The 27,156-nt window shown below is 40.2% G+C and overlaps 1 pseudogene; it reads left to right on the forward strand.

The window, feature by feature from the left end:
* The window catches only part of LOC125923060 (keratin, type II cytoskeletal 8-like), a 7,586-nt pseudogene extending 3,073 nt beyond the window's left edge, over positions 1–4,513 (forward strand).
* Positions 4,514–27,156: the final 22,643 nt, after the last annotated feature.

A 27,156-nucleotide genomic window follows, 5' to 3' on the forward strand; every position in this document is an offset into this window, starting at 1 on the left:
AAATAAAATAAAATAAAATAAAATAAAATAAAATAAAATAAAATAAAATAAGCACTGCTGATGCATTTGTGGAACTTTGTGCTTTTGTGTTGTGGGTACATGTTCCTTCCATTAATCACGTAATGAAAGTAATGAAAATATTCAGTTCTTACTTTCTAAAAATGTTAACTCTGCTATGATATTCCCATGATTGTAAAGGGTTTGGGGATAATCTTCAGACCCCTAGTTTTTCTAATATCTATTTTACTTATTAGGAAAAAGTCTGATAATTTCTAATAGCTGCAAAGTGTTGGCAGTAGAAGTTATACTGTTCCCTTTTACCCTTTGTTGAGTGGTTGAGAAATCATCTAGGGAGATTGGCAAAATTAAGAACTGGCAAAAGCTTCCATATGCCCCAAACTGATTCAGTCCTGTTTCCATGTTTGGAAATGGTTTCTTGAGCTTATCCACACTTTGCTGGCAGGTCATATCTTTGCAGAATGACAGGCACTTTTCTTTCTACCACCCACTAGCCATGATCCTGGCTTTGGGGAATGCAAACCATTGTGATGTCCAGAATCTGAGGGCAAGTAAACCATGGACCAAGTGAAATTGTGGGTACAGCCATTGTGTAAGAACTAACTATATTGCCACCACACATCACTGAGCTTGCCTTATAGAGATGTGTTTTGTCCCATCATATGAAGAGAGAAGTGAAGGAGAGGACATTTTTGAAACATGGGTGTAGATGAGAGTTAAACATATCTAAGAATGAACTCAATTACTGCATTTCATTCTAAGAAAGGAGAACTTCTATAACACTTTTAATGAGAGAGTACATTGTTGTGTCCAAAGTCAGATACTTTGTACGAGGCGTCCTGGGCAGATACCTATCCTGTTAGATCATTACAGTGAGTATGCAGACAGTACTTTATGTCCTACTTAAGCATGTTTTCATCTAGGAAGAACTAAACTTTAATCCTATCTACAATTTCAGAGGTGGATTATTTCAGTTTAATGGTATATTCACACAGGCCACCAGAATCAGAAATCATTTTGCCCGACTTACTGATCTATGTTATCAGTAACTGCTATGTCAATATTTAATATAACTTCAACAATAAGAAAAACACAATGACTTTGGGATTCTCATGTATTTAGATCTGGTGCCAACAATTTTTTTTAAGTTTTGTACCTTTAACTTCTTAAAAAATATTAGATTTTACTTATTCCTTCTGTCGATTAATCAAAAACACAGGGAAATGAGGATCAACTAGCTTGTTAAAGTTAGTATTAAATGTTGTTAAGATTCATTCCATTGTCTGTCAGACCTTCATCATAGGGTTGTCTCTCCTGATCTTCTGACGTAACAACTTGCATTAAGTTTTTTGCATACAGTTCTGGAAAACTTGTATTCATTTTTAAATACTAGCTGTAGGAAAACTCAGTAGTTTAGAGGCCAAAGCTGTCCTGGATACATCCTGTCCTTGAAATGTGACTATTTCTAATCAAGTCCTGTCCAGGCAATCCATGGCTTTCACTGAGTTGGGACTGTAGACTAGTGGGATGTAGTTGGGCTGTGCATAAAAGGAGGATCACCTGTAAAGACCATTCCCCAGTCTTTGGCTCCACTCAACCTAATTCTAGAACATGGAGCTGATGCCAAGGGAAGTTTTAGAGATTGAGAGATAAACCAGAGATAAGGGAGAAAACATTGCCTGAGGAAACCTTCAGATTTTATATATTAGGGTACAATTCTTATTCTTTCTCCATATTTCTCTTTCTCTTTCTCTCTCTCTTCCTTTCTCCTTCATTCCCATCGGATTTTTTCATTAATTGTAGGTAGTTCAAAATGGAGAAGATCCATGATAGCCGTTCATCTATTCATTCAATGAATAGTAACTACTCTCTGTTAGACACTGTGCTAGAGATACTGATGTTCTTACAAATAAGAAAATCCCTGCCTTCAAGGGACTCATAATCCAAAAGGCATCACAGATGAGAACAATAACCTTTATGGCAAAATGCATAATGTGTCCCAGGTATTAGCTGGGACCTCCTGGCCCTTTGAGATTAGCAGCACAAAACTCCCATTTCATGTCTCTCTGAAGTCCAAAGCATGTCCCCAGGATTCTTGTTACATTCTCCGTCAGCTTTGCTCTGATTTCCTGCTGTCTGATATTCTCTGTCTCTTGCAGCTGTTCTTTTATTTCTGTTCTGACACAGACCCAAGGTTGGGACACAACTCTTTCTCTTCTGTTCCCTCCCACACCCTGGTCTGTCTCTCCTCCTCCCACACAAAGCAATCATGAAAACAAGGTTACTATACTGACTCTGTGTTTCAGAACTTGAACTGAGAGTTTTGGGGTCATGGGAGAGCACAGCAGTAAACTTCAAATGACGCAGGGCACATTCCTGCTTTAGGTCTATCTGGTACCCGTCACCAGGGCTTTCTCATTGTCTGCTTCCCCTCACAGAGCACTCCGATGTCTGCCAGTCTTCTCTTCTGCCTCCTGATTCTCTTCCTCATGTCATCTTTCCTGCTTCTCCCCCACACTCCAGTTCTGGGATATTCTTGCTCTCTGTTGTTCAGAGTATGCCTTTCCTTTTCATGCACCCCCAAATTCAAGTGCAGGCCCATCTTGTTCATACCTAAGTCCTTCCTGGTGTTCAGGCAAGGGGCCTTTCATGTTCTAGAATCCACTTTCTATTTGCCATATAGAAGGCAGTGTGGCTGCATAATATTTTCTCCCTTCCTTTATCTGTACTGAATAATTTATGTACTCATTCAACAATAATGTCCGCTATGTATCAGGTACCACTGTGGGTGCTGAGATTAAAACTGTGTACAAGATAGGCATAGGTCCTGTCCTCATGGATTTACATTCCAGGAAGAATGTCCAAGATGCAAAGAAGGAATAGAAAGGCCCTACCACATTCTTGGATGGGATTGCACACCATGGAAATTTAAGTCTGACAGGACAAGCAGGATTAATCTAGGTCAGTCAGAGGATAGAATTTCAGACAGAGGGACTCAATGACAAAAGTTGGCTATGAAGTTCTTCACTGTTCATTCGGGCTGCTAGAATGAAAGGGGAGACAGAAAATGTGGTTTATTTCCATCATCTTTCCCTCTAACTCCCACACTTCAGTACTCAAGCAATACCTTTTGGGCAGAATTGAGGTATGAGCTCTCTAATGAGAAAGAAAAGGAAGAGTGTCCCATCCTTTTCAGTTTCTGGGTGGAGTCCCAAGGTTTGAGAGGCTTGTTTGAACTGGTTCCTCTTTCCCAGAGTCTGGACCCTGGAACATAGCTCCCTCCTTACCCAGGTAGATCCTAGGGAAGGAAATTCTCTACAGTCTTATCTGGAGAATGGAAGTCAGGGTACGGCTGGAGGGTTTGGTCATAATCATAAAGAGCTGTGGGATATGGGGGGCACCTGGGTGGCTTAGCTGGTTAAGCACCCAACTTTTGATTTTGGCTCAGGTCATGATCCCAAGGTCCTGAGATGGAGTTCTACATTGGGCTCCACCCTGAGAGCATGAAGCCTGCTTTGGATTCTCTCTTTCCTTCTCTCTCTCTCTCTCTCTCTCTGCCCCTCCTTCACTTATGCTCTCTTTCTCTCTCCCTTTCTCTCATAAATAAATAAATAAATAAATAAATAAATAAATAAATAAAAGCTGTGGGATTTGGAATTGGGTCCCAGGGCTGCTGCTAGTTCATATGGAACATTTATGCAAAACTAAAACCAACAAACAAAATTGCCATTTCTTTTTCTGGGGTGATGCAACCCATAGCCAGGGTGCAGGCCTTGTGAAGTGAAAGGTCCCCTCCACCAGTTTCCCTTGTTCATGGTGCAGCCTGAACAAATGGTGATCCACTGTGTCCCAGGTTCTAAATTCTATACACGTAAGTTGAATAGATTGATGAGGTTCTTATGGCACCCGAATTCACTGATGTACTCAGATTGTTGGTCTTTCCTCACAAGGCTCTGAATGATTAGCTAACAAAATGGTAGTGTTTAAGGAATTGTACATCACGATAGGCACATCTTTTCCCTCCTTCTTATTTAATTACTTAAAAATAACAGTAATAATGGTTAACCTTCACTGAGCATACTTGACATGTTCCAGGCACCGCACTAAGTAGTTTATAGAGATTACCTCAATGAATTCTTAATAGCAATTCTGTAACTTACATATCATTAATATTTGAGAAGACAGAGACTTAGGTGATTGAACTCAGCTAGTAAGTGGGTTTTAACTTAGAGCCCGTTTTAACTCCCACTTTATACTGCCTGTTTTGTTTTCTTTTCTTTCCCTACTTTCTTCCTTTTTCTCCCCTCCCTCCCTGTCTGTCTCCCTCCCTCCCTCTCTCTCTCTGTCTCTCCCCATGGGAACAAAACCTTACAGAGGAGCCGTGTAAATAAGGTATTCATTGAGCTTCCCGATAACTCTACAGTTGATCTCTTAGTTCTGACAGTCCTTGAGACTGGACTTTCCAAACAAATAGCTTCCCTTTGTTGTTTGGGGTATGCCTAAGAGGCGGGATTCTGAATATCCTGGCTTCAGGTTTCCAAACCAGCAGGTCATGCCCAGAGCCTAATCCTTGCTGGATGGTAACACATGTCAGCACACAAGAAAACAAAGCTCCACTTGGTTATTGGCGGGAGGCTCTGTGGCTTTTCTGGCCAGCCCAAGTGAAAGCACAATGGAGAAGCCCCCATCCATGGTCATTTTTAGAGAATTATTTGCCATCTGGGTAAAAGAGATATAGAATAGTACTTGATAGTTTCTCTACAAAGAGGCTCCATGTTTTCCCTATGATTTTGGCACACACCTCTGGATAATTCCCTTAGGTATCAGGCATCTCCTCAAAAACTAATAGGATACACAGCATTTTAACTAAAGTCTGTAGTTAAAAACTGGGCCACTAGGTGGTATTCCTGTTGACTTGGCTTGAAAAACTTTTATACCCTAAAAAAAAAAAAAATGTAGTGTCTACTTGAAACATAGATCTGTTCATGCACCTTTAACCTTTGTTAGAGAATGTGATGTAGTGAAGATACATAGCTAATTCATAAAATGTCTAATTTTGGTGAAAAATGTGCAACATCCAATATATTAACTTCCAAATAAGATAACCTAGTGCTCTTGGTTATTGGTTTCCAAAGACTCGTTGAACATTTCCTTGTTTGGCTTTGGAGGAATTTGCTCTGGGAATTCAGCCTGGCCCTTGACTCACTGAAAGACTACAGACTCAGAACAGAGCAAGCAGGCTGAGAAGCCAACTAGTGAAAATGAAAGCAAGAGGTCCTGGGCCCCAGGCTTAGTGTGTGTTCTTTAAAGAAGGAAGAACTCCTGCAGGGTCAGGAGAATGTCACTGGCAACCCTGGAGCTTGCTAATGCCAATCAGACATCATGTGTTCCAGACAGATCAACAAAGTACAGAGGCAAAATGTTTCATTGGATCTGGTGTAGCAGTGTTGTGGCTTCACGGAGATCTTCTCCCCTAAAGGTTATTATTATTTTACTATTAGCCATTTAACCATTTTACCTGATGTTGACATACCTAACTCAGTAAAGAAAGTGAGTGACAGATCTTTCAGACTGAAGCCCAGGCTTTAGAAGGTCACAGCTAAGAAAGCATTCATATCCACGTCCAGTCCCCTTTAGTAAGATTTCTAACCACGATATAGGGCTGGAGCATGCCAAGAATGGGACCAGATATGCATGCATTTGCTGAGGTAAAAGAACAGTGTCTTCTTCTTAGCTGGCGTTGGAGTCAGGGAGTGGCGGGGTCTTACTTTTGAAAACCATGGAATATATATTGATTAAAATGTGTAACATTACTGGGTTTATTTTGTCCTCACCTCTTGAGAACTTTTGCAGAAACAAGATTGGAGTGATTTTGAACACTACTGCATTTTTCACCTGAGGATTCCTAAGACCTCTGAACTCTGAGAAAAACATCAGAGGTCCTGAATCTAACTCTTAAGTATTATGAAATCCTGTACGGCACAAACTTTAAAGTGAGAGGCGCGAGAAGACCTCTGTTCTGATTATACCTTAGCCACTGTCCAGTTGAGAGACTCTAGTAACCTTTCCATGACCGTCAGTTGACCTTAAGGGCCCCTTGAAGCTCTTAAACTCTATGCTAATATAAATAAGCACAGCACTGTGTCCGATAGGTTAGCACAGTTTTAGTATCTCCTGCACCACACAGGTAAATTTTAGACCAAGGTCACAATGTAGTCTTATCCTCTAAAACATTTTTCTGTTATATTAAAGTGAACTGTCAGTCCCTGAAATGCTGGATAGATATCTCATTGCACTTTCTAAACGTTCTAGATGGCTTCAAAAATGCATCTTACGCTAAAGATGTATTGTTTTTCAAACTACTGACATGTGTGGTGTTTAAAATGGAAAATGCAGTTGTAAGTTGTAATACAATATTTCTCTCCAGATTGTAATAAAAGGTTTATATGATCAATTAACAGTGCTTTCACTGCCCTCTGCTGCCTGGATTTGGAAAGCTTAGCCTTACATCTGACTGGGAAAGGCCAACTTTTCATTTATGGTCATTGTTATTAATGCTCGCTAGCATATTCCAAGTGTAACGCTATCTGACTTGGAAAATTTCAACAATGAAGTAGCCAATAGCCTGAAACCAAATAAGCACTATGTTCTTGTGAGTCAGGATTTTCTAAAGTCTTCTGGGGTTTTATTAAGTCCTGAGTGTTCTTTCTATAAGATCATTAATATATACAGAAATAGCTGTTTATTTAGAAGTTGATTACAGAGTTTATTTTTTAATACTTTATTTTTTTTTTAAGATTTTTATTTTTAAGTAATCTCTACACTCAGCATGGAACTTGAATCCACAATCCCAGGATCAACCCTGAGCATCACATTCTCCACCTACTGAGCCAACCAGGTGCCCCCATACCTGTTATTCTTTAAAACATTAAAAATTAATACAAATGGCAACAGAACAGATGAGAACCTTGCTTTTTTTAGGATGTGGAGTGGAGTTTAATAGAATTGCTTTGTGGGAATATTTTATTATTTGCATTTAACTATCAGGTGCTTAACATAAGGAAAAGATTGGGTGCTTTCATAGTTTCAATTATAGTTTCATCTACTTTTAATTAACAACATTCAGTGCCATGTATGTCTGTTCCCTAGGGCTTCTGTTTAATAATAAACGCAAAAATGAATAACTTATATTCATTACCCTTCCTGCAGACGTGCTTGATATTTGTATCCATTACTCATCTAGCAAAAGCTTTACCTGAAATCTATTTTACCTCTGACTTATAAATTATCAACAGCTTTTATTCGCTTAACAACTTGTCAAGTGCCTACCACATAACAGGCACAAACTTATAGATGGATATAAACTGCACTTCTGATTTAAGGTGCTCACAATTTAGTGGGAGCAAAATAGAAATAGACACACCTTATTGAGAAACTTTTGAATATTGGGCTTCCATTTGTGCCAATCAGGAGTCCCAGTAGTCCGATTGTTTCTGATCGGGACCTATGACACAGTTGCTAGTGACTAATTCTGTTTGTAGTGCTCCTCAGTACTCACTAACAAAAACAGGATTGGGTTTTGCAAATCTCTCTCTCTCTCTCTCTCTCTCTCTCTCTTTCTCTCTCTCTTTTTACTATATACCTTTAAAAATTTTGATACCTCCCTTAGACAAGGTGTATGTATCTACCCTAACCACCCCCTTTCCTCCCCAATCACAATTGTGTTTGCAAACATTAGAAAGATAAATATACTTCCAAGTGCAGATAACTGTATTTTATTGTTGTAACTCTGGAGGGTTGGTAATAGAAAACTGGTTCTGCTATATCCAGTTATTGCCAAAGCAGAGAGCTACGGACCCAACACTCCAGAACCAAGGTGGGTATTTTTTTTTTTTTTTTTTTTGGTGGATGATTCTGACATTTAACTGGCTAGGAGTCAATAACCCTTTTTAGCAGGTTAGTTTATTTGGTTACCAAGAATATGTTTTGAAAACACAGGAATACAGAAAGAGCTTTGCTTAAAGTCCTCAAATGCCACGTAAGGAACACGTAGGAAGTGATTGTTCAAAGTTAAATGCTTGGATAAAGTTTTTCATTTTGTTATGGGTAAGGTAGGCATTTAGTTATATTTGCTTCAAGAGTTTTCTAGGGTTAAGTCATTGAAGTCATTCTGCATGGTGTGCAACTTGGAATGTAGCAGGATTCTCGCCCAGAAAGTCGTGGCACTGAGGTTTTTCTTTCCAGGAAGCAACTTCATTCCTACCAGCACCACTCAGTTGGGTTCATACCCAAAGAACTGAGCCCCGAATGCCACATGGTGCATGGTGTAGTTTTCAATGTATTTTTTACTTCTTTGTCTCCCACATATGGTAACACACAAGTATGCAGTCTGATTAGTGGTCTCATGTTACAAGGTCATGAGGGATGTTGTCATGTATGTGTATACCTAGGTTGCCTTGAGGCTTCTTTTTCTTTCCTTAGGGAGCGGACCCTACCGCAGGCACTTTGATAATCTTTCCATATATATAAGTCCTGAATGGAAATCTTAAACTTCTTGAGAACCTTAGCCAAGCACAACCTGTCTTCAGTGGTCGCCTCCATGTGGAAGCAGAGTGACCTTATATTTGGACAACTTCTTTTGGTCTCCTCCATGCTATGGCTAATATGGTTCTTCAGCTAGTTGCATCATAGGAATGAACATGGCAGGGAGTGTAACATCCAATTACTGTCCATCAATACTTACCAAGAATGTGGTTGGTGGAAACCTGTCTACATTAGCAAATGTTTTAAGAAAAAGTTCCATAAATTGTTTTTTATTCAGTAAGCATGTTTTGAAATTTTGAGGGGCAATAAGTAATCATCCTCTTCTTCTTTTAATTTCTGAACAAATTAAGAAATAGACCAGAAGGGAGCACCTGGGTGGTTCATTCAGTTAAGCTGATTTCGACTTCAGCTCAGGTCATGATCTCATGGTTCGTGAGTTCAAGTTCCGTGTTGGGCTCTGTGACCACAGCTCAGAGCCTGGAGCCTGCTTCACTTTCTGTATCTCCCTCCTCTCTGCCCCTACCTCGCTTGCTCTCTCTCTCTCTCTCTCTCTCTGTCAAAAATAAATAAACATTTAAAAAAGAAAAAAAGAAATAGACCAGAGGGGCGTCTGGGTGGCTCAGTTGGTTAAGCGTTGGACTTTGCTCAGGTCATGATCTCATGGTTCGTGGGTTCAGGCCCCACATCAGGCTCTGTGCTGACAGCTGTCAGCTGGACCTGCTTCAGATTCTGTATCTCCCCCTCTCTCTGCCCCTCCCCCACTCACACTCTGTCTCTGAAATAGACCAGAGTTAGGTGGATGGACCTAAAATAAATGAGCTTTAGTATTGGTAAAGCTTGGAATCATACTTGGAAAGTATGATTTTACCTATGACCACATCAATCTTCCTACGGGTTCCCTTCCTTTTGAAGGCATGTGCATATGCAGAGAAAACTGTTTTACCTAAAAGAGTAGTTGCTTTATAATTCCTTGTCAATAAATGAGTGAATGAACCAATCAATCACAAAGGTTCCTTGTGCTTTTTTTCTCAGAGGAATGTCAGTATAAATTCCAGGGTACACTGAATCTTTTCATTTGTTTTGAGTCCCATGACCATTTACCTCTTTGGACCTGCCTGGCTGATAGCATAACACTCTGAGAGGTGGCAGAAAACCATAGTGGGTGAGCACTTTCTGGTTCCAGTGAGACCAATCAGTACTTTTTCCTGTTTCTCCTCCCCCTTCATCTTAAAATACAACATTTTGTTCTCTGATGTGAAGATGACTATGTCTGATTTCAGAGATTTGCTCTGTGCCTTAGGCCAGTGGTCTTGGCTCAAGTAGGATTAATTTAAACACCAGTTGCTGTTTAGCAACTTACTCTAATCAATCAACAGATACTTGTTATGTGCCTTTTGTGCAGGAAGCAAAGAAAAAAGCAGAACAAACCCATGACTCTTAAGAATAGGGAGCCAGATCCTGCTGATGGTTATGCTATGCCAACGTTTTTAAGACAGCAGAGGAGTAAAATGCCTATCTCAAAGGTCCCAAATGTTCTAGGCTTAGAATAACACTCACACATCCCACCTTCCTTTTAGAGGTTTTAACTACAAATTACCAATTTTACTCACAGTAAAGGTGGGCTAGACAATTTGACTTGGACCTGAGGCTAAACTAGCACTTCCTTTTAGGGAATGAACATTTATTAAGGCTATTTGGCATTTGGTGATGGGCCAACCTGACTCACCCATTCACAGCCAAGAAGGCTGGCAAGGAGAACAGAAGCCCAGCTAGGCCTACCTGGGGAAAATTTAGTTGCTTCCTAGATCTTGAAGCATAAGTGACCCCACCACCCATGAGCACAGCCAGTACAAGACAACAAGAGAAAGGATTGGCCATCACAAACTTTTCCATTCACTAACCATAGTATTTGGAAAAATCATGGTTCAATGGTGTTCAGGCTCTCCACCAATCAAATTATCTAGCCTTCCCTTCCCATGAGAGAAGGGACAGGAGGCATCTAGAAGTATATTGTCCTATCCGTGAGAAGTATGGAATTTCCCCTTTTTTGAGAAAGTATGAGAAGGGAAATAATGGTGTCCCCAAAACTGAATTATTCTGAGGGGTAGACCTCACAATGCAGTCCTGGTGACCTTCATAGCACTCTGAAATTGTCCTGAACACCACTGCAGGTTTACTTGTAGAATTCTGTTTAATCTCTGCAGAAATTCTGATGTAGGAGTTATTCTAGCTTCTTCTGATGGAGACCTTCATGAGAACATAAAAGAACAAAAGAAGACAGAATACTATTTACCATATATACAAAAAGAAATCTGAGCCTGCAAGCAAAATCTGTACCCTTATGTTTCCCATTTGGGAAAATACAATATTTTATACATATTTTTCTTTCTACCTCCCCGTCCTTGCAAGATGCAAGAGCTTATTTGTCTGAAATAACTCACAAGGAGGCCTAGCAAATCTCTTATGTGTTGACTCCATTTATTTCTATAATTTCTAACATTCTTCTAGGATTGTTGTTGGATTTAAAGGAGTATCAAGGGTGAAAATGTTTTGCCTATTACCTGAAATTTTAAGTTACATATCTCTCAGTTCAAATTCTGGCTCTCCCAGGTCACAGGTCTTGTGCTCTCCCACTAGCCTTGTGACTTTCGGCAAGCCACTACAATCTCTGTGAGGCTGAGTTTATTTTTCGTCACTGGGTGAGTGATTGCTAATGTAGTGCCTTTCCTTTGAATGTTAGTAATGATGTAGATATAGAATCAGCAAGATATATTTTGCAGTCTGGCTGTTCCCCACAGCCTCCTGCTTTGTGTCTCCACTTGCACCATTTTTTTTACTGTAGGTGGCAAACATAGTGGAAAAAAGCTTGAACTTTCAAATGAAACAGCCACGGGTTTGAATTTCTGTTCTCTCATTTATTAGCTGTGTGACTAAAGAGTCTCGTTTTCTTACTGTGCTAAAAATGTCATCACAATGAGAAAAGAGACCTATCTTCAGACTCATATCTTAAAGCAGAGAATCATAGCACACACATCAAATATCAGATTTTTCCCCTGCATTTTAGAAAGTGGTTTCTATATTATAAAAGATCTTCATTTATTCAATGATTGATTCACTTGTAAGGCATAACTGTGCACTAAGTTTGTACACAAGCACGCACACACACACACAGAGCTCACACAGAAGTCAGATTCCTCTCAGGGTGGTGCTGATTTCTTAGAGAAAGCCACATCACAGTGCCAGTGATAACTGGCAATTTCTGTTATGGTGATGAGTGAAGATGCATTAATCATGTTTGGCCCACTACCCCCTCCCCCCAAATTTCCCTTCATCAGATGTAAATATGTGTCCTGCCAAGTACTTTCCATTTACTTTGTAAGCTCCGTATTTTTCATTGGAAATTTAATCCATGTGTGCTGAGTTATTTGCTGAACTCAGAAAACTGTTGGGCAAATGTCAGTTCATATCCAAAAAGTTTCCTCCCCACAAAAGAACCCCCCCCCATAAAGATCCTCATTTTTCTTTCTTTCTTCCTGTTATTTTTTTTTTTTAATTTTAATTAGGATCAGAATTAAAAGAAGCCTAGTTTGGTCCTGAAGTTACATAAAAGTTATATGGGCTACCCCAGTCAGTAGTCTCTGAGCACACAATCTAAAAGTAGCACGCCAAAATGAGCAATCCGCAGTTCCTCAGAACATCTTGTTCGAAGTGTAAATTCTGTATTGACTTAAGATTCCTCTTTCTTCACCAAAAAGGAAATCAGTTCTTACTGTTCCCATTTTACAGGTGAAGACACTAATGAATCAATGGCTTGCTTATTGTGGTCACAGGATATAAATTTGGAAAGGAGAATTAAGAATAAGAAATAAACACAGCTGAGGGTTAAATTCAGGTAATTGTTGCATTTGATCTAAGAAAAGAGGCATTTGGACACCTCTTGTGGGAGAATACATTTTAGCACCCAAAGGGAATGATCCCTTGAGTAGTATCTGCAGCTTTTCTCAGTGGGAAGAGATCAGAAACGCTCATCCAGGCGTAATATCATCAAACTTCTCAAGCACTAGAAAGACCATGTGTAAGTAGAGAGGTGGATTTTTTTTTTTTATAGCCAAGTTATACAACAGATTTTCTTATTTATACTTATTCAGTCCATCTGTAACGCGCTTGCCTGTTCTTGGCCACCAGCCTAGAAGAGGCCCAGACCCAGAAGAATATTGTGTAAAACTGTGGGATTTTTGACAAATTAGGTTTTAATTCCCTTACAGTTTTCTCATCCATATTTATGGCTTCTACTCCCAAATTGATGTGTTTAGCCCTGATCTCTCACTTGCCTTCTAGCCTCATTTCGATAATTTAACTGATTTTAACACTCCCTTCTGATTGAATACTTGGTAGCAATGCTCTCAAAAATAATCAGTATTATTAATGAAACATCTTGGAAAGAAAGCTTGGGTTTTATTTTTATTTTCCGATGTTTGATTCCCCTTCCTAGATTCCCTCGCTTCTACCTATGACTCCACCATAATTATGAATTTGCAGTCATTCTTGATTTCTGCTTTCCTATAAATCTGGTCTGTTCTTGAGTCTGTAGTTTTTGCTTCAGATTGTGTCTCTTATCTCTTTCCTGTGGGTTATCACAGATGAACTCTAATCCAGGCTCTCATCACTTCCTGTTTGCACAACTTTAATGGTTTCCTTGTTTCTCTGTCTTTAGTCCTCTCTAGTCCATCCTCCACACTGGCTAATCTCTCTAGGGGGCTTAGGATTCAATAATAATTACTCATCACTACTGGGTTATATCCAAGATCTCATCCTGTCATTTAAAACTTTTTAATTGCTACCCCACTAATCCATCTTTACTTTCAACACCTGTCATACACACCCTCCCACTCTTTTTAGGTCAGCTCTGCACCCCTCCAGAACACACTCTGCTTTTTCCCAGTACTGTTCTGCCATGCTTACATTATGGGTCACACACAGCCCAGTTACACGGCTAAAGGAACTGGCAATGGACCTACACATGGAATTGTAAATAATTTGGGAGACAGATCCCCAAATGTAGTTAGTACTAGAGGGAACAAGTCTAGCCAATAGAAAAGAATTTGGGACAAGTATGGGAACAGAAAATTTGGGGCAATCCAGGCAAGCAGTTCCCCTGAGAAAAAGCCAAACTTCAAGAGTGGGAATGGACTAGCTTATGGATGACGGACAGAGATGAAGGGATCCAAGACAGCCATCTGAGAAATCTAGGGATACAGACAAACAGAACCTAGAATATCTACTGACAGGTGGTAGTAGGGTCCAAGAATTCTTGGTGAAATCCAAGAGTAGGATTTTCGTCCCTGGGAGGAGGAGGAAATATGACAATAGCAAGAAAAAGCTCCTATCCTAGAAGAGCTAGGTTATCATGCAATTTATCAAGGGCAGGATGAAATCATAAAGAGTAAGACAAGCAGAAATATAGTTATAGAATTTGTTCCCTATAATAAGAAAGAAGCTTGTGAAAACTAGGTCACCCAATCAGCACCAAATAGAATCAAGTGAACCAGTCCTGTGTCCCCAAAACCACAGGGCTAAGAATGTGTGTTTGGAGGCTGAGAGGGAATCTACCATAGTAAAAGCCTTTGAACTTGAATTTTATCCTCCTGCCACTAACTGTATGATCGTATGCAAGTTCTTTAATTTTTGTAAGCCTCAATTTCTTCACATATAATAATGAGGAAAATAATAAATATTTTATAGATTTGGTATGATGATTGAATAAAATGCCTGCTATGGCACCTGCCATTTAATAATAGGCTTACTGCTCTTTGCCAGAACTGCCCAAGAAAAGGTTTGACTCTCAGGTTGAGGTGGTGCTAAGCCTGGGGGTGGGAAGAGTTCAGAGGCAAGAAATCAGGCATGGCCTGACTCCTCACTGGGATGACTTCCTTCCTCCTTCTTTCTCCCCTTTCCATTCCTCCCTTCTCTTATCTCTACCAATCCTGAACACAACTCATTCCCAACACAACTGCACCTCTTCTGTGAAGCATAAACTCTGTTCTAGGGATTTCTACATTCTTTTCACCCCCCTTTGAACTGGCATTTTGCTAATCACTTGACAATGTATAGTATTAGAAATCCCAGTTTTGACTTCTTTCAAGTAATCCATGAGGTTCATGGCATTGCCATTTGTAATTGTGCAAGGGTATAACTTCCACAGAAGTTTGCAAAACTGGTTTGAGGTAGTGGGTCACTAGCCAAGAGAGTGAACCCAGCAAATTGGCCTCCATTATAGTCCAACATAGTTTTGATGATATCAAATTGTTGTGGCATGACCATTTTGTGGAGGAATTATATACCATTTTGGAATTTGAGGATTGGGAATTTTCTAAGTTCTCTGAATGAATTCCTTGATAATGTCAATGGCCTACAATGTTATAATTTATTGATTTTTAGTTTCCTCTTGTTTTTTAACCAGATTTGTTTAACCAGGTTAAAGCCTCTCTATGGTTGATCTGAGTCTCTTCTTTCTCGTGGTTGCCCCCCAAATTTAGCCCAAAGTCACCTTCATAGTGAGCCCTCAACCTGCAGTCAGTGATTGATTCAAACACTACATCTTGTTACCATTTTGTTTAATTTTTGGAATTTTAGATAGTCATTTTCTTCAACTATCTAGTTACATCTAAAATAAGACATTTTCACTAGCATAATAAAAAGGTAAGTAAAACACAAAAGAGTTGGGTCTGTTACTCATTTCTCTTTTTTTGTAAGAAAAGCATGACAAGCCGTTTGCATGTCACAAGGAATCAGGGTAATTTGTATTACCCTGTTCTGTTTATGGACTGGATATCTGTACTCCAGTGGATTTTTCCACTTGTTCTAGTAATTTGCTGAAATGGAAAAATACTCAACCTCGTTTACATAGTAATGACTAACAGTACCCAATTACATCTCCCTGCTTCCAGATTATGATTATTACTGTTTTTGCTTTCAATTTTTTAAGTTTATTCATTTATTATTTCTGAGAGAGAGAAAAAGAAAGAGAGAGAGAGAGAGCAGAAGCGGAGGATGGGCAGAGAGAAAGGGAGACACAGAATCCAAAGGAGGCTTCAGGCTCTGAGCTGTCAGCACAGAGCCTGACGTGGGGCTCGAACTCACTAACCACAAAATCATGATCTAAGCCGAAGTTGGACGCTTAACTGACTGAGCCACCCAGGCACCCCTTTTTTGTTTCAGTTTTAAAAAATGTTCTGTACTTTGGAAAAAGATGCCAGGGATTTCTGGCTACAAATATACCTGCATATGTCACATTAATTATTTTTGACATCACACACACATATATATGGCCCATCTGTTGAAAAGTGGCTAAAACGTTTTTATGTGTAGGACTCTAACCTTTTCCCTCTTGTCCAATTTGTTCTACTGTATGCAGTAGCCTTGAATTAAATTCCGTTTTTCTTTCTTTTTTAAAAAAAATTTTTTTAACGTTTATTTATTTTTGAGACAGAGAGAGACAGAGCATGACTGGGGGAGGGTCAGAGAGAGAGGGAGACACAGAATCTGAAACAGGCTCCAGGCTCTGAGCTGTCAGCACAGAGCCCGACGCAGGGCTCAAACTCACGGACCACGAGATCATGACCTGAGCCGAAGTCAGCCGCTTAACCGACTGAGCCACCCAGGCGCCTCTTTCTTTCTTTTCTTTAATGTTTGTTTATTTATTTTGAGACAGAGGGAGAGAGAGAGAAAGAGAGAGAGCAGGAGTGGGGCAGAGAGAGAGAATCCCAGGCAGGCTCTATGCTGCCAGTGCAGAGCCTGATGTGGGGCTTGAACTCACAAATAGTGAGATTATGACCTGGACCAAAGTCAAGAGTCAGACGCCTAACAGATTGAGCCACCCAGGTGCCCCCAGTTCCATTTTTCAATATCCACCTCCCACATACATACACTCACACACCATTTCCAATGCCAGCAGTCTAGCTCAAACCTTTATTATTTTACAGCTGGACTAACATGATAGTTTTCTAGAGGCATTCTTGGATTGTCACTTTCCCTTTTAAATTTTTTTTTTCAATGTTTATTTATTTTTGAGAGAGACAGCCAGAACAGGGGACGTGCACAGAGAGAGAGGGAGACACAGAATCTGAACCAGGCTCCAGGCTCTGAGTTGTCACTTTCCCTTTTAAATCATTGTGTATATTGTTTCCATGCTTGCAGCCTGGACAACACCTATTACCCACTCAGCATAAAATACAATTACCTCTGTAACATGATCCCAACTTTCCTGTCCAGACTTGCCTTCTACTCCTTCCCTGTCCCTCTCACTCCCTCTGCACCCCTCTGCCCACCTAGCTGCCCATTGAATGTTGGCCAGTCTTTCCTACTGTTACAGCTTTGCTCATGCCATTCTGGCACGTTCCGTCTTCCCATCTCTACCTACAAAATTTTATGTATTCTTCAAGACCCAGACCAAATGCAATTTACTTCATAAGCCCTTTCCCAAGCAAATTACCTAAAATCCTACCTTCAGCTTTATATAAGAAGCACATATTATTAGCCTGTGTTTCTAGTAGTCACTATATACTAGTGACTACTTTTGTAATTACAAAATTATTATTTTGTAGTTGTTCACACACAATGCTTTTTACTAGACTGTATATGCTTTGTGTGCAAGGACTGTGCCTGTCCCTTCTTTGTATTTTCCATATTGTTTACTTAAATGCCTTTCCTCCGCTAGGTGCTCAATAAATATTTGCTCACCGGATGAATATTTTCTCACTATATCTGTACTACATTTTTAGCATAATAATGGGGTATCAATAGAGGCATCAATGGAGGAGCATACAAATCAGGCCTCAGAAATTCGTATAACTATGAACTACAGTTTGGGCAATTACTTTCATAAGTTATAATCCCTTAATAAATATATCAAGAGATACGAAACCACCAAGAGGAAAGACATTTTTTTCTGCAGTTGCTCAGCATACTTGAATGACAACAGTGGATATTTCATGATTCTGAGTCCCTCAACCTGTTGTTTAATCTGTATCCTCTGTTATCAAGAGAGGAGACTGGAGCCCACCTATCACTCATCCATACTTTTATCATCCTGACTTAAAAACTGTAGAGGAAAAAGCACTCTGTGTTTGAGAAATAAAGTTGTACACACTTTATATCATATCCTGTTTTTAAGCTAACTTAACAGCAAAATTTTCTGGATGAAAATAAATCATATTAATTTTATTAATGATGGCTGCTACTAATAATGCTACAAATCCCCAGGTACAATGTAGTAGAAACTTTTCCTCTATTTTCTAGAAATCTTGATTTTCAACTCTATAAAGAGTATTTTTCTTTATAATGTATAAGACCTTGTAATTATATATTTGAGGCACACAGTGATAAGAGATGTTCTGCCTGTTCTCCCTCCTGTTTTTTTCCAGACCATTCCTCAGCCGTGACCATTTTCTGGCTGGCTTTTCTGGCAGGGTATAACCACATACCCACACTCCTCAAACTACCTTGTATTTGCTTAGTCAGTTCTACCTAGTTCCTTCCTTGGCCTGTGTCGTCCAAGGGGCTGTGGGACCACAGTGGTTCATACTCCTTCCTTCTTCTCTCCTCTTCCAACACACACATGTGAATCATCCCAGCGTCAGATTGGACTCATTTTATGGGAAAGTGTTTGGATTTAGAGCTATATGTGATTTCACTTAAGATTAAAAAAAAAAAAAAAAAAAGACAGGGCACCTGAGTGGCTCAGTTGGTTAAGTGTCCAACTTCCGCTCAGGTCATGATCTCACAGTTTGTGAGTTTTAGTCCTGTGTTGGGCTCTGTGCTAACAGCTCAGAGCCTGGAACATGCTTTAGATCTGTGTCTCCCTCTCTCTCTCCCCTCCCCGGCTCACACTCTGTCTCTCTCTCTCAAAAATAAATGAACATTAAAAAAAATTTTTTTTAATATATTAACAAAAAGACACAAGATTGGGGCACCTAGGTGGCTCAGTTGGTTAAGCGTCTGACACTTGATTTCAGTTCATGGTTCCTGAGATCAATACCTGCGTTGGGCTCCATGCTGAGCTTAAGATTCTCTCTCTCTCTCCCACTGCCCCTCTCTCCCACTCACATGCCCTCTCTCTAAAATAAAATAAAAAATAAAATTAAAAAGACATCAGAAATAACAAGTGTTGGTGAGGATGTAGAGAAAAAGGAACCCTTGTGAGCTGTTTGTTGGTGGGAATGCAAACTGGTGCAGCTACTGTGGAAAACAGTGTGGAAGTTCCTGAAAAAATTAAAAGTAGGATTACCATTTAATCCAGGAATTCCACTACTGGGTTACTGGGTATTTACCCAAAGAAAGCAAAAACACTAATTTGAAAAGATTTATGCACTCCTATGTTTATTGCAGAATTATTTACAATGGCCAAGATATAGAAGCAACCCAAGTGTATATCTATAGATAAATAAAGAAGATGTGGTATATATACACAATGGAATGTTAATCAGCCATAAAAAAGAGTAAAATCTTGCCATTTGCAACAACATGGGTAGAACTAAAGGATATAATGTTAAGTGAAATAAGCCTGTTAGAAATGGACAAATGCCAAATGATTTCACTCATATGCAGAATTTAAGAAACAAAACAAACAGAAAGACAAACAAAAAAATAGACTTTTAAATACAGAGAACAAGCAGGGAAGAGGCGAGGTGGGGGAGGAATGGGTGAAATAGATAAGAAGCATTATGAGTACACTTATTGTGATGGGCACTGAGTAATGTATAGAATTGTTGAATCATTATATAGTACACTTGAAGCTAATGTAGCACTGTAAGTAAATTATACTTCAATAATTTTTAAAATAAAAGAACTTCATCAATAAGTGTTGCCATCACATTTCAAGTATCTTTCCCAATCACAGTATAATGTAGCTGGAAAGGAAAGATGTATAGACCATCTAATCCATTGGTTTTCTTTTTTTTTTCTTTTTTTTTTTCTTTTTGAGACAGAGACAGAGCATGAGCAGGGGAGGGACAGAGAGAGAGCGAGACACAGAATCTGAAGCAGGCTCCAGGCTCTGAGCTGTCAGAACAGAGCCTGACGTGGGGCTTGAACTCACAAACCGTGAGATCATGACCTGAGCTGAAGTCGGACGCTCAACCGACTGAGCTACCCCGGTGCCCCTAATCCATTGGTTTTCAAAGTCTGATTTATAAAATGAATCCAAGTGGGCCTGGTTGCTTAAAGAGTGAGGGAAGAATGGACCCTGTGTCCTGGTGATAGCCTGTGAGGCACACCTTCTCTGCTCACCAGTCTGTAAACCACTAATTTGAACTCAATGTCACAGTTTGCAGATGAAGAAACAGAGCCCAGAAAGGTTAAGCGACTCGCTCATGGTCATGCAATGAGTTTGTGGCAGAGTTAATTCTAGACCCCAACTTACTAAGCACAGAGTCCTTCCCAGGGCTTTTCTCACGGATAACTGCTACAGAATGAATTCAGTTTACTCATTGGACTATCCCAATTTATCTCTGTGCCCAAGAGCAGTGTACGAGAACTGCTACAGTTCTCCTTGCTACAATCTCCTTGCAGATTTCCTTGCTACAAATCTTTTATTTTTGAAGGAGATTCACAAGGAACTGAAATCACCCAAAGTACCAGAAACAATGTGACAGACCACAAGGGACAACACAGTGTGCATTTTTAGCTGGCCCACCTGTTCCAGGATGGGCTTTCTAGCTGAGTAACCTAACAGCCCTGCAATGGATCTTCTTCATAAAGCCCAGAACAACCCAGCAAACCCTGAGTCTGCTGGTCTCTTTGATGGGTGGTCTCCTCCTTTCTCCATCAACAACCTGGGAAGCTAACCATATGCATCAGAGGGCCTTGATGGTGGCCAATTAGAGCAAAGCCCCCTCAAAGCTACCATTATAGGTCATCCACATCAGTACCATCCTCCACAGCCTTCCTTGTGATTAATGTAATCACAATAATTACTCGTTTCCCTTTTGAGGTCTTGGCCACAAGAGGAAGAGTTTTCCCTGAGTGCGTTGTTTCTAAACAACTGTAAGTCCTTTGTTGTGGAAGATGATATCATGAGTTCTGATGAGGGGGTTGCCCTAGAGAAGCTGAGGATTGGCCCCAAAGGCCCAAAGGAACCAATTCAACTTAGATCCCACAGCTGCATCCCCAAAGCCACGTGCAAGAAGCCAATTACTCTACACTTAACAAAAACAAGCTTGTGACTATTGCAATTATTGTACTCCTATATCTTTTGGAGGAATTTTGGGACATTAAACCCTCCTTTTCTTTCATGCCTTTCAGACTTGGCACATAATAATCAATCTCCCTTCCTCCCTTCCTCCCATCCTCCCTCACTTCCTTCATTCCTTTTGTCTAGAGTTAATGCTTATGTCAAATAAGTCAGACTGGAATTTCCCTCCAGAAAAAAACTAGTTGGTTATTCTCCTACTCTGCCACTTGAGGGCAGCATAGCCTTAGAAGCATATTTTTTGACCAACTAATAGGTCGCCTAAGGAGGAAATAAGCATTGTGACTTTCCTATACACATTGCTGTAATTCAGGGAATAAACTATAAACAATGAGAAAACAGTCTCTGGCAGTCATCTCAAATTTAAGGATGAAGGAATACATGTCTAATTTTAAATGTTTTTACATTGTTTTCTTATATAACAATTGCTTGAGGCAGGCATGATTCATATGAAAAAGAGATTTAAAATGGAGTGCTCTCCTGTTGGTGGGAATGCAAACTGGTGCAGCCACTGTGGAAAATAGTATGGAGGTTCCTCAAAAAGTTAAAAATAGAACTAACTTAAGTAGCGATTGCACTACTAGGTATTCACCCAAAGAATATAAGAACACTAATTCAAAGGGATACATGCACCCCTGTGTTTATAGCAGCCGTATTTACAATAGCCAAGATATGGAAGCAGCCCAAGTGTCCCCTGATTGATGAATGGATAAAGAAGAGGTGGTGTGTGTTTGTATGTGTGTGTGTCTGTGTAGTGAAATATTACTCAGCGATAAAAAAAAAAAATGAACTCTTGCCATTTACAATGACGTGGATGGAGCTACAGAGTAGAATGCTAAGTGAAATAAGTCAGTCTGAGAAAGACAAATACCATATGGTTTCACTCATATGTGGAATTTAAGAAATAAACAAGAAAAGGAAAAAAATAAGACAGAGAGGCAAATCAAAAAACACACTCTTAATTATAAAGAACAAACTGATAGTTACCGGAGTGGTGAGGGTAAGGGAATGGGTAAATAGGTGATGGGGACTAAGGAGGACACTTGTGATGAGCACAGGGTGATGTACAAAGTGTTGAATTACTATGCTGTACACGTGAAACTAACAAAACACTATGTTAACTGACTGGAATTAAAATAAAAACTTTAAGAACATTTTTGTAAATGAAAACTAAAACAAATAAAACCTAGTACTCTCAGAAAAAAAGGTCCCAGACAGTAAAAAAATAAAAAAGCTAAACTAAAATACACCCCATAATACACCCTATAATTGACCTGGGAACAAGATCCTGGATATATTTGCAGGTCCTTATGTTCTCCCTAGGGACACGTAGTTTTTCACAACTAACATATCCCTATTACTACCTCTTTTAACCTAAGCAGGAGAATTGCCTCTCTGCCTTTATTCTGTATTTTGGAAGCCAATCCAGGATGGGCAAGAGAAGATAAAGGGAGGAGGTTTAGGAGGGAAGAGAAGTAGAGAGGCACTGCACTCTCTGTCCTTGGAGAATCAATGGGAGTGACTGTATGGAAATGTCTACAATGACCCAAATCATAGGAATCATAACTCCACTCATCTCCAATAAATTGTTTGTAATTACCTTTTAGTAGTTCTCACATGGTGTCAATTAACAAATTGCCCTTGATTAGCCTGAGATATTTATGTTCTCTTTCCAGATATCACTGTATAAGCTAACTAAATTACAGAGACAGATAACGGACTCCCAGAAATCTCTGGAAGACATTCTACATTCCTTACTCTGCTTCCCTTTATGGGCCATAGAGGGAATGTGATAGTTTTTGAGTGTATTTCCCAGATTATCTGAAGAAGCCAAACTCTTAACTTGATGCACAGGGTGTTTTGAGATGGTGATTGTGGCAGGAAATTGGAGGAATGATCTAGAAGCTAATAGAAGTTACTCATATGAGAAACGTCTTTAATCCAACCTCAGCTGGACCTTCAGTGTCTCTTAAAAATCCCTTCTTTTATCTCAAATCCATATGCTATCAAATTCCTTTCTGTATTTTTTTTTTTTTTTTTTTTTTTTTTTTTTTTTTGCAAACCTCCAAAATCAAACTCATTCTCCCTGGATCATGGAGGTGACCTCAGCTACTTTGCTGAGATGGCCAAGGTCATCAGGCATGAAGTCTGTGGCTTTCCTCCCTTCACTTCAGGTTTTCTCCTTCACTTTCTTCCAGGATCTTGTTCCATCAAATATCTCCCTAAGTCCACTCTTTTCTCCCACCCTGAAGAAAAAGTTTTTTCTCCACCTGTTTACCTTCCCAGCTCTGATCCTTTTTCTCTCCATTTGTGGCAGATTTTTAAAATTTTTTTTATTAAGTTCGTTCATTTATTTTGAGAGAGAGAGAGCACAAGCAGGGGAGGAACAGAGAGAGGGAGAGACAGAATCCCAAGCAGGCTCTGCACTGTCAGCACAGAGCCTGATGCGGGGCTCAAACTCACCAACTGTGAGATCATGACCTGGGCCGAGATCAAGAGTCGGATGGTTAACCAACTGCGCCACCCAGGCACCCCTGTGGCAGATTTCTTAAAAGAAAGATCTACACAGGGCCTCCACATCCTTGCCTCCCTTTATACTCTCCCTTGCATTATTCCACCCTGCTCCCACTCTTCACAAACCACCCTTTAAAGCTCATTAGTAATCTGCTCATCACCAGGTGGTCCGGTGATTTCTTGTCAGCTCTTCTCTTTACTGCATCATATGCCTATCACCAATGTGGTCTCATTGACAAGAAATTCTCCCTCACTTCTCTCTTTAGAACTCTTTCTTCCCTTAGATTCAGGAACACACATACTCACCCTCTGACCATTTCTCCTCAGTCTCTGTTGGCCCCACTTCTTCTTCTTTCCCCTTACATGTAGAAATTTTTCAGTACTGATCCCCTTTATCTCCTTTCTGTGTCCTCTTTTATACTGAACTCATCTACTCCTGCAGCTTTAACTGCCACTTCTTTCCCTTGACTCCCCATATGCATTTCTCTTCCAAGCTATGTACCTCACCTTCCAATGGAATATTTGTTGTGTCCACTTTGATGTCCTGTATTTCACTTTGCTGCACAGCTCCCCCGTCTCTCTGTCCCAAACGAATTCTCCTGCCTTACTATCCCTCAAGTCTCAAGACAAAATTTCAGTCATCATTGACTCCTTCTGTGCCATTTGTAAATTATGAATTATTTTTGCAGAACCTCCCTTTTATTCACAGTGACAGTGCTCCACTTCTACCCTTCATCACCGGGACTTTTGAAACAACCAGCAGACTGGTGTCTCTGTCATTTATCTCTTTCTCTTCCTTGTTCTTGCTCAATCAATATTTGGCCATTAGCTAGTTTCCCAAACAGTCCTCCCAGTACAAAAGAAACCAGTGACATCAGCTGCTTCCAAAATAAATGGCTGGGGGACAAGGGTGGAAGGGAGGAGAGATTTACACAGATATACCATCTTGTTTCTTTAAAAATCTGTGCTTCATGAATATATTAGCTGTTAAAAATAAGGTTTAAGTTAAACAAATATTGCCAATTAAATTTATAAAATTAAAATGTTTTTTTCAGTTACTCTTCTCAAAGTCTTACATGGAAAGTCAAATTTCATCCCATCTTTGAAAGCTTCTTTAGGTCTGACCACACCCATCCTTCTAGTGTGCTCTTTCTGTCTGCTTCTCTGCTCCACAGGCCAGTCACATGCCATTACTCTGGATTCTGAGGCTTCCATGCCCTGTTTAAACCATCCCTCCTGTGTGAGGTGCCCTGCTTCATACCAGATGCCATCCTACCTTCCTTCCAGCCTCACCTTAGATGTCAGCAGTTCAAAGTGCTTTCCCAGACCCTAGCATTTAAAACCACTCCTTCTTGGGGAGCCTGAGTGGCTCAGTTGGTTAAGAGTCTGACTTTGGCTCAGATCATAATCTCGCAGTCTGTGAATTCAAGCCCTGCATCTGGCTCTGTGCTGACAGCTCAGAGCCTGGAGCCTGCTTTGGATTCTGTGTCTCCATCTCTCCCTGCCCCTCCCCTGCGCACACTCTGTCTCTCTCTCTCCCTCAAAAATAAATGTTAAAAAAAATTATAAAACCACTCCTTCTCTTCTGTAGGTCTCCTAGCCTAAGCAGTTGAATCTATCAGAGTCAGCCTATGCATGTGACTGTTCTTATCTTTGCATGTTTTGCACCCCTTAGTTCAATGCTTTTCACACGATGAGTTCTCAGTCAATGGTTTCTGAAAGTCATTGGCCCCAGACACTGAAAAATCCAGTATTAGAACTGTTTGGGTAGGGGGCCCTTTGTGTCATCACTGGTGTTTGTCATTGCCATCCTGAAGTACAAAGATGATGGATTCCCTCTTAGGTTAGTGCTTCCTCAGTTCTGGTCCTAAACACCTGCTGCAGGAGTACCTGGAATGCTCACTAAAATGTAAATTCCTGGGCTCCAACCGAGCCCTGCTAGTTCAGAGTCTCTAGGAGTAGGGTTTGGCAATCCTGTAATTGAAGCAAGCATCTCAGGTGATTCTCATGCACACTCAGTTTTGAGAGCCTTTGGATACAGCAGGGGTGAGGGGGAAGGTTTTAGAGAGTCCCTGAGGTTTCTTTACTACGATAGTGCTTATGTGCTCAATGTTCCTCGGCTTCTGCCAGTCCTTCAACCCTGCAGCCCAGCCTGCCCCATGTACCTGGCTGTGCCTCATGCTCCTGGAACGGGGCTTGCCCTCTGTCTCTCCTTTCAGGAGACTGACAGCTGAGCTGTCAAGCTCTGATTCCTTGCAGAAGCTGGTGCTGGCACCTCTTGATTGAGTGCCTCAGACTCCAACAATAATCTCGTCTTTTTTCACTCTTTTCTCCTGTAACTGCTGTAGGCAAGTGATTATCTCTGTGCTGTAGACATGGGGATCCTGAGGCAGGAAGATGTTGAGACTTGCCTGAGCCTCTGACATATTAATAGAGTTAATGTCAAAAGCCCTGTCATCCAACTTGGCATTCCCCGTGACCATTTTGTCAATCAGTAAGTCAATCAGTTAATCAACGAGTATTTACTGAAGGCCGAATAGGCATCCAGAAATGTCTTGTTTAACATCTGCTGGCTGGGCTGAGCCCTGAGCAGAACACAGTTCAGTGACCTTACATTATCCCTGTGTGCCATGCTGTCCACAGTTTGCTGCCTTTATGGTCATGCCAACTTGCTGAGCTATATTTCACATTAATACCTCCATTTACTACATAATGCTGTAGCCTTTATTGAAGTTAAGAGGAACAGGGGTAGGCCAGCTCCTCCAAGGTGACCAACTGTTCGGCAATCTTAGCTTCACATTGTGCCTCTGACAATGTTTGGTTTTCCTTAAACTTCTATTGAATTAAAAGTAGAAAAGTAGAAGTTCTGTGGCTCCATGAAAGAAATCTTTTTCTTCTCTCCTGCCAATACATACACACTTAAAAACCTCCACCCTCTGCATAAATGGCCTTCCTTTTCACAATTTGAAACCTCTATACCTCTTTTTAAAACCAATATGCAGAAGAATATTTTTGTGCTACAGGCTACATTTACTGACACTTACAGGTATTTTCATTTATTTTCCAACAGTCACAGTGGAAACCATAACAGTATATATACCATTTTGCTCTCTTCTGCCAGCTTACTTTTTTATGAACCAAAGATAGTAAAGTAAATTCGACTAAATGTTTAAAAATGTCAACTCAAACTAGAATATCTATTCCCAGTGTCCTATAGGTTTTCATACATTCTGCCAGATCATCTAGGGTACTGAAAATCAGAATTCAACTATCATAGATTACCCGTAGGAAATCAGTATCTGGACCAAACTCCCATGGATAAGAGCTGAAAATTTTTGGTCTTTTTTTTCTTTCTTAGATTCCACATGGTTTTAAAAGTAGCCCAAAAGCTTGACTCTGATTTCAATTAGTATTTGTGGTCCAAAGGTATCTATGGGGAACATCACTGGCCCAACTCCGGTTTGAGAAGTGATAATAGGCACATGTGGCCATTTCCACTATCTCTAGTCTGTCAGTGGGCTGGATTTAGAACTAATCCAAATCACCTTGGGTGGCAGGGAACATAGTCCTTTGCTGAGAGGGATTTGGGCCAGTAATTTTACCTCTACATTGTTCGACATTCTATTTCAGGCTTAATGTTGTAACATGCTCTTCCTTTTTCCATCTCAGCTAGCCATTAAATAAATGCCCTGGCTAGATCAGAGGAACCAGGAAACAGAATGTTACTCAGCAAGCTATTGATATTGCCCCCTAAAGCTTCCAACAACTTCCCCTATCAACATCTCTGACTGGGCCAGAAAATTCCAGTGGATTGCTGTTGTCCATTCATGTGT

This window comes from Panthera uncia, chromosome B1 (genome assembly GCF_023721935.1).
Source record: "Panthera uncia isolate 11264 chromosome B1, Puncia_PCG_1.0, whole genome shotgun sequence".
Taxonomy (NCBI): domain Eukaryota; kingdom Metazoa; phylum Chordata; class Mammalia; order Carnivora; family Felidae; genus Panthera; species Panthera uncia.